Source organism: Sapajus apella, unplaced genomic scaffold, assembly GCF_009761245.1.
Source record: "Sapajus apella isolate SASKATOON/1434 unplaced genomic scaffold, GSC_monkey_1.0 scaffold38, whole genome shotgun sequence".
Taxonomy (NCBI): Eukaryota; Metazoa; Chordata; class Mammalia; order Primates; family Cebidae; genus Sapajus; species Sapajus apella.
Window position 1 is genome coordinate 15,611,080 of NW_022436978.1, and position 9,157 is coordinate 15,620,236.

The 9,157-nt window shown below is 43.6% G+C and overlaps 1 pseudogene; it reads right to left on the reverse strand.

The window, feature by feature from the left end:
* Nucleotides 1-1,065: 1,065 nt before the first annotated feature.
* Nucleotides 1,066-1,166, reverse strand: LOC116565075 (annotated as a pseudogene).
* Nucleotides 1,167-9,157: the final 7,991 nt, after the last annotated feature.

The following is a 9,157-nucleotide window of genomic DNA, read 5'->3' on the forward strand; positions in this document are numbered from 1 at the left end:
AAACAGTTTTATATAGGTCTTTTTATGGACATAATTTTCTCTGAATAAGTACTCTTGAGTAGAAGAGTATTTCTGGGCCATAAAGTAAAAGTATGTTTAACTTTTAAAGAAGCTCAGTCTCCAGAAGTGATTGTACCATTTTATATTGTCACTGCCAAGGTATGAGAGCTCCAGTTGGTCCTTAATTTTGCCAGTATTTAGTGTTATCTTGGTTGGTTCCTAGTGGTTTCTCATTTTTTTGAGATGGAGTTTCACTCTGTCACCCAGGCTGGAGTGCAGTGGCATGATCTCAGCTCATTGCAACCTCCACTTCCGGGTTCAAGCAATTCTCCTGCCTCAGCCTCCCCAGTAGCTCAGACTACAGGTGTACGCCACCACACCCAGCTAATCTTTTCTATTTTTAGTAGAGACAAGGTTTCACTACATTGGCTAGGCTGTTCTTCAACTCCTGGCCTCAAGTGATCAGCCTGCCTTGGCCTCCCAAAGTGCTGGGATTCAGGCGTGAGCCATCGCACCTGGCCGTTTCTCATGATTTTAATTTGCATTTTGCACACTTTTATTAGAATTCTCCATCATAGAAACAGAACCATTAGGCTGTATATTAATATTTCTGGAAAGAGATTTATTGTAAGCTGTTGGCTCACTCAATTATGCAGTTTGAGAAGTCTCACAATCTGAGTTCTGCAAGGTGGAGACCCAGGAAAGCTGGTAGTGTAGTTTGCAGGACTTGAATGCAGAAGTGCTGAGGGTATTGATTCCAGTTCACATCTGAAGACCTGAGAACCAAGAACAGTGAGTGCAGAAGCCCTATGCCCAGCTCATTCAGGCATAGAGCAAATTCAACTTTCCACTTTTTTGTTCTATTCAGGCTCTCAACTGATTGAATAATGTCCATGCACATTGGAGAGGGCCTTCTCCTGTACTGGGTTCACCAGTTCAAATGCTGTTCTTTTCTGGAAACATTCTCACAGACATGCAGAAATAATATTTAACCAAGAATCAGCATCCTGTGGCCCAGCCAAGTTGACACGTGAAATTAGAATAGCAATAGTACAAACGCAGAGAAACCATTTGCAATGACGCTTCATGAATTTGCTTGTTATCCTTGTGCAAGGGCCATGCCAATCTGAATCATTTGTACTTTAGTATATGTGCTTCAGAAGCAAACATCAGAGGATTTTTAGATTAAAAAAATTGTCTTGGCAGATTGATGGAATGCAGACTCAGTACTTTTATACCTTTTTTTTTTTTTGAAATGAATCTCACTGTCACCCAGGCTGGAGTGCAGTGGTGTAATCTTGGCTCACTGCAACCTCCCAAGTTAAAGGTTCTGTTGTCATCCCTAAATCAGCAATATACAAATCTATACAGGGTTCCAATAGCATCTCATTTGTTTCAAAATATTCATCTCCCCAGTTATTTGTTTTGATAATTATTTAGAAGAAAGGTTCTTTCTAGTTTTCAAAGTATTAATTGAGGGCTGAGTGCAGTGGCTCATGCCTGTAATCCCAGCACTTGGGAGCCCAAGGCAGGCAGATCACTTGAGGTCAGGAGTTTGAGACTAGCCTGGCCAACGTGGTGAAACCCTGTCCCTACTAAGAATGCAAAAATTAAGCTGGGCGTGGTGGTACATGCTTGTGGTCCCAGCTGCTTGGGAGGCTGAGGCAAGTGAATCACAGAACCCAGGAGGTGGAGGTTGCAGGGAGCTGAGATTGCGACACTGTGCTCCAGCCTGTACAACAGAATGAGGCTGTCTCAAAAAATAAACATACCAGCCTGGCTATCATGGTGAAACCTCGTCTTTATTAAAATACAAAAAAAAAAAAAAAAAAAAACTAGCTGGGCAGGGTGGTGTGTGCCTGTAGCCCCCAGCTACTCGGGAGGCTGAGGTTGCAGTGAGCCAAATCATGCCACTGCACTCAGCCTGGGCAACCAAGCAAGACTGTCTTAGGATTATCATACAACTCTGCAGTTCTCCTGGGTTTATACCCAAACAATTGTAAACATAGGTCCACACAAAAACGTGTATGTGGATGTTCATAGCAGCATTATTAGTGATAGCCAAAACCCAGAAACAACCCAAATATTCCTTCAGCTGATGAACTGATTAATAAAATGTGATATATCCATACAATGGAATGTTATTTGGCAATAAAAAGGAATGCAGTACTGATACATGCTGACATGAATGAACCTTCAAAACATTTTAAGTGAAAGAAGCCAGTCACAAAAGACCATATATTACATGATTTAATATAGATGAAATGTGCAGAACAGAGTTCCATGGAGAGAAAGTAGATGAGTAGTTTCCTAGGAATGACAGCTTGCAGGAGGGGTGGGAAGTGACTGCAGATAGGTATGGCCGACACTTTGGGCAGGAGGAAAATATTCTAAAACTGATTGTGGTGATGATCACATGCGTTTGTAAATATACTAAACGCAATGGAATTTTGCACTTTAAGCAGACGGATTTCATCTTAATAAAGCTGCTAAGCACTTCCAGTCATCTAAAGACACTGTTAAGAGAGTGGGCCAGGAGTGGTGGCCAACACCCGTTATCCTAGCACTTTGGAAGGCTGAGGCAGGAGGATCCCTTGAGCCCAGGAGTTCAAGACCAGCTTGGGTAACATAGGGGAGACCCTGTCTTTTAAGAGAAAAAAATAGGCCAGGTGTGGTGTCTCATGCCTGTAATGCCAGCACTTTGGGAGGCCGAGGCGGGTGGATCACCTGAGGTCAGGAGTTTGAGAACAGCCTGGCTAACATGCTGAAACCCTGTTTCTACTAAAAATACAAAAAAATTAACCAGGCATGGTGGCTCACACTTGTAATCCCAGCACTTTGGGAATCTGAGGTGGGTGGATCACGAGGCCAGGAATTCGAAACCAGCCTGGCCAACATGGTGAACTCCCATCTCTACTGAAAAAAAAAAAAAATTAGCCAGGCGTGGTGGTGCATGCCTGTAGTCCCAGCTACTGGGGAAGCTGAGGCACAAGAATATCTTGAACCCGGGAGGCGGTGGTTGCAGTTAGCTGAGATCATGCCCCATACTCCAGCCCGGGTGACAGAATGAGACTGTTTCAAAAAAAGGTATAAGAATGTTCATAGTAGCTTTATTCATAATACATCCAAACTGAAAACAACTCAAATGTCCTTCAACAGGAAATAAATTGTGGCATATTATATAATGAAATACAATACAGGAATAAAAATAGTACCTGCTACAATTTGTTACAGGGATGGATCTCACAGACATCATATTGTTAAGTGAAATAAACTGAACACAGAAGAGTACGTAACATATGATTCCATGGATGTGAAGTTCAAGAACAAGCAAAACCAGTGGTTATTGATAGAACTCAGAAGAGTGATTGCTTCTTGGGGCTGTATTACCTGGGAAAGAGCATAAGAGAGCCTTTCATGGTACCAGAAATATTCTATATCTTGATCTATGTGTGGCTATACAGGTATATACATATATATATATATATATATGTACAGGTATATACATATATACACATATAATTATATGTAAGGTTCATCAAGCTCTATAATTAAAATTGTATATGTACATTTAAAATTATTTATTTTTCAGTGTATAAATTATACCTCAATTAAAACATTAAAGTGGTGAAATTTATATAAAATAAGGATATTTTAAAATTATCATTAATAGCATTGGAGTGATAAGATACTGCATCTATAAACAAGAAGTACTGCATCTAAAAGTAGGGTCAGGCATGGTGGCTGATGCCTGTAATCCCAGAACTTTGGGAGGCCGAGGCGGCGGATTGCCCGAGCTCAGGAGTTTGAGACCAGCCTGGCCAACATGGTAGAACCCTGTTTCTACTCAGAATGCAAAAATTAGCTGGGTGTGATGACATATGCCTGTGGTCCCAGCTACTTGGGAGGCTGAGGCAGGAGAATCACTTGAACCCAGGAGACTGATATTCCATCTCAAAAACAAAATAATAAAACCAGGAACAATAGGAGAACAAGATAGAGCTCTTGAAAATTAAAAACAAGGCCAGGTGCGGTGGCTCATGCCTGTAATCCCAGTGCTTTGGGAGGCCAAGGTGGGCAGACTACCTGAGGTCAGCAGTTCGAGACTAGCCTGGCCAACAAGGTGAAACCCCGTCTCTATTAAAAATACAAAAATTAGCCGGGCGTGGTGGCACATACCTGTAATCCCAGCTACTCAGGAGGCTGAGGCAGAAGAATTGCTTGAGCCCAGGAGATGGAGGTTGTGGTGAGCCAACATCATACCACTGCTCGCTCCAGCCTGGGCGAGAGAGTGAGACTAAGTCTCAAAAACAATAAAATAAAACCAGGAACAATCGGAGAACAAGAGAGAGGTCTTAAAAATTAAAAATAGGCCGGGCTGTGTAACTCATACCTGTAATCTCAGCACTTTGAGGGGCTGAGGCAGGTGGATGTCACTTGAGCTCAGAAGTTTGAGACTACTCTGGACAACATGGTGAAACCCTTGAGTCCAGGAGAATGAGACCAACTTGGGCAACATGGCAAAACCCCAGCTCTACAAAAAATACAAAAATTAGCCAGGTGTGGTGGCACATGCCTGTAGTCCCAGCTACTTTGGAGGCTGAGGTGGGAGAATTACCTGAGCACAGAATGTCAAGGCTGCAGTCAACTGAGATTTTGCCACTGCACTCTAGCCTGGGCAACAGAGCAAGACCCTGTTTAAAAAGAAGAAGAATTAAAAACATTATAGATGGAATTTTAGTTCAATCAAAGGTTGAAAGGTAAAGTTGAGGAAACTCCCAGAAAGTGTAATAAAACACAAAAACCAAAGAGGTGGAAAATATGGGTAACAAAAATTTAGAAATGTATTCCATGTGATTGGGAATAACAGAAATTGCAGAAAGAGAGAATATGGAAGGGAGAAAATTATTTCAATATGGTACAAGTAGATTTCCCCAAGCTTCATGAATGTCACTTGATTGGAAGTCACCATATTGAAAAGGCCTACTGTGTACCCAGCACACAAAGCCATGTTGTGAAATTTAAGAATACAGGTAGGGAAGGAGGAGAGGGAAGGAAAGAGAGAGAGAACACAGTTTTCATTCAAAGAAATAGAAAGAGTGGCATTGGAACTTTTCAAAAGCAACACGGGATGCTAAAAAATAGCAGAGAAGCGACTACAAAATTCTGAAGAAAAATTATTATTTTGAAACAGGGTCTTGCTTTGTCACCCAGCTGGAGTTCAGTGGCGTGATCTTGGTTCACTCACCGCAGCCTCAACCTCTCTGGCTCAAGGGATCCTCCCATTTCAGCTTCCCAAGTAGCTGGGACCACAGGTGGGTACCACCATGCCCGGCTAATTTTTTTGTATTTTTTGTAGAGACAGGATTTTGCTATTTTGCCCAGGCTGGTCTCGAACTCCTGAGCTCAAGGGATCTACCTGCTTCAGCCTCCCAAAGTGCTAGGATTACAGCCATGAGCCACCACGACAGGCCAAGAAAAATTATTTTCAACCTAAAATTCTATACTCATCCAAATTTAAGTCAAGTATGAGAGTTAAATAAGGACATGTTAAGGCATACAAAGACTTCCCTTCTTAAAAAACAAAAACACCCTATGCGACTTTTGAGGAATCACCTACATGATGTGCTTAGGTGATTCCTAAGGAATCACATAAGGAAACACAACATAAGGAAGATGAAGTGTTTTTGTATTCAGAGACAATACCGAAAGGCTTTCACAGATTTGAAGTAGTCAAAGAAAATTAGATATATGCACATACAAAATTTTAACAATGAAAAAAACCCATTTGAATTCAAGGCTATAAAACAAAATTTGTGGGGAATATGAAAGCCATTCATGGCGGGGCGTGGTGGCTCATGCCTGTGATCCCAGCACTTTGGGAGGCCAAGGTGGGCAGATCACTTGCCATCAGGAGTTCGAGACCAGACTGTCCAACGTGGCGAAATGCCGTGTCTACTAAAAATACAAAAATTAGCTGGGCATCGTGGCAGGGGCCTGTAATCCCAGCTACTCAGGAGGCTGAGTCAGGAGAATCGCTTGAACCTGGGAGGAGGTTACAGTGAGCTGAGATCACGCCACTGCGCTCCAGCCTGGATGACAGAGCCAGACTCAGTCTCAAAAAAAAAAGAAAGCCATTCATGCTATGTTATAGTACCAGACTCAGAAGTGAACAATATTCAGGTGGTCAAAATAAGGTAAACAAACACTTCCTATCAACTCTGAAAAGTGTCATATCCCTAAATGGTGAAGATGGGAGGAGGAAAACAGTGGGTGCATAAGAGAAGCATGCTCAGTCTTCAAGGAATTGATTTCACTGAAAGATATAGAAACTGATTATAACTGACTTGAAGTGGAATACAAAATAAATGTGCAAAAATGTGTATTTAGTTGTGTGTGTCCTAATCTTGGCATGCTTGTCATACTTTTCCTGCATTAAATTTTTGCTTTTAAAGGGGTTAGTTAATGCTTCCGAATTTCATGTGGTCTGGGAACTCTGAAAACAGACTCCTCTGTTTGATGCCTCTCTCATTTCTTTTCTTTTTTGAGATGGAGTTTTGCTCTTGTCACTCAGGCTGGAGTGTAATGGTACCATCTCGGCTCACTGCAATCTCTGTTTCCTGAGTTCAAGTGATTCTCCTGCCTCAGCCTCATGAGTAGCTGGGATTATAGGCACGTGCCTCCATGGCTGGCTAATTTTTTGTATTTTTAGTAGAGACAGGGTTTCACCATGTTGGTCAGGCTGGTCTTGAACTCCTAACCTCAGGTGATCCACCTGCCTTGGCCTCCCAAAGTGCTGGGATTGCAGGTGTGAGCCACTGCACGGTGACCCTCTTATTTCTACTGAGAACTTTGCATGCCTTTTGGGTCAGCTGTGTGGCCTTTCAGGAAATTTAACTACACAACTACTGATCAAAACTGACCTATCAGGAAATCAAGAAATGGACAGAGGAGGGGTTTGTTACAGTTCAAAAGAATGTGGAAAAAAATTAAACTCTACTTAGATAAAGCAAAGGATATGAGAAAGCAAAACTTATTCTGAAGGATGAGGCTGTGTTTATGAGCTGCAGTCTTGCTAGTGATTTAAGAGATTGGCTTGTTCTCTAGGATTTACATTAGCAACACTTGCAAACCTAAAGTGTAGGATTGTAGATTTAAAAAGAAAACACAAATTTCATGCTGTATACAGAGCAGTTCTAAGAACAAAGCGGGGTTTTTTTTTGTTTTTGTTTTTAAGATGGAGTCTCACTCTGTCACCCTGGCTGGAGTGCAGTGCTGCAATCTCGGCTCACTGCAACCTCCGCCTCCCAGTTTAGTTCAAGCAATTCTCCTGCCTCAGCCTCCTGAGTAGCTGGGATTGTAGGCATTCACCATGTCGCCTGGCTAATTTTTGTATTTTTGGTAGAGCTGGGGTTTCGCCATGTTGGCCAGGCAGGTCCGGAGCTCCTGACCTCAAGTGATCCACCTGCGTTGGTCTCCCAAAGTGCTGGGATTACAGGTGTTAGCCACCGTGCCTGGCATGAACAAAGTGTTTCTATTGTTTTAAATGTGGTGAGGCTAGGCATAGTGGCTCACACCTGTAATCCCAGCACTCTGGGAGGCCAAGGTGGTCAGATCACTTGAGGTCAGGAGTTTGAGACCAGCCTGGCCAACATGGTGAAACCCTGTCTCTACTAAAAATACAGAAATTGGCCAGGTGTGGTGGCAGGCACCTATAATCCCAGCTACTCGGGAGGCTGAGGCAGGAGAATTGCTTGAACCTGGGAGGTGGAGGTTGCAGTGAGCTGAGACCATCCCACTGCACTCCAGCCTGGGTGACAGAGGGAGACTCTGTCTCAAAAAAAAACAACATAAATTTTGTGAGATCATGTGAAGCAAAAATTAATATCTTTTAAAGTCATTCGATTATTTAATAAGCAGTTATTGTGTTAGACATTTTACGATGCACTGAGACTGAAGGTAAAAGGCTGGGGCAAGGGCCGGGCGCGGTGGCTCAAGCCTGTAATCCCAGCACTTTGGGAGGCCGAGGCGGGTGGATCACGAGGTCAAGAGATCGAGACCATCCTGGTCAACATGGTGAAACCCCGTCTCTACTAAAAATACAAAAAATTAGCTGGGCATGGTGGCGCGTGCCTGTAATCCCAGCGACTCAGGAGGCTGAGGCAGGAGAATTGCCTGAACCCAGGAGGCGGAGGTTGTGGTGAGCCGAGATCGCGCCATTGCACTCCAGCCTGGGTAACAAGAGCGAAACTCTGTCTCAAAAAAAAAAATTTTTTTTAATAAATAAATAAATAAATAAATAAATAAAAGGCTGGGGCAAAAGAATATGAAGAAATACTGGCACATGCAGGTCCTAATTCGAAGGCATTTCTTCTGTCTACTAGAGGAAACCAGACAGGTACTGCGGTGAAGATAGCACAGTGTAGATTATCAAACAGGGGGCGCAGTGGCTCACACCTGTAATCCCAGAACTTTGTAAGGCCGAGGTGGGCAGATCACAAGGTCAGAAGATCAAGACCATCCTAGCCAACGTGGTGAAACCCCGTCTCTACTAAAAATACAAACATATGCTGGTCCTGGTGGCATGTGCCTATAATCCCAGCTACTTGGGAGCCTGAAGCAGGAGAATGGCTTGAACCAAGGAGTTGGAGGTTGCAGTGAGCCAAGATCACACCACTACACTCCAGCTGGCAACAAAGCGAGACTCCGTCTCAAAAAGAAAAAATAAAAAAATAAAAGAGGCACAGATACAAGCCAAAAGCAGCAGCCGTCCTTTTGAATTGGAGTCATGAGTGCTGGGGTCAGGAAGGATGGGTCCTGTGAGCCTGTGCCTTGGAGGATGGGTGGGGCATGTGGCTGGACTTCACAAAACCAAAGCCCTTGGCCGGGCACACGGCTCACGCCTGTAATCCCAGCACTTTGGGAGGCGGAGGCACATGGATCACGGGAGGTCGGGAGTGGAGACCAGCTTGGCCAACATGGAGAAACCCTGTATCTACAAAATATACAAAATTAGCTGGGCGTGGTGGGGCATGCCTGTAATCCCAGCTACTCCGGAGGCTGAGGCAGGAGAATAGCTTGAACCCGGGAAGTGGAGGTTGTGGTGAGCCGAGATCCTGCCACTGCACTCCAGCCTGGGTAACAAGAGTGAAACTTT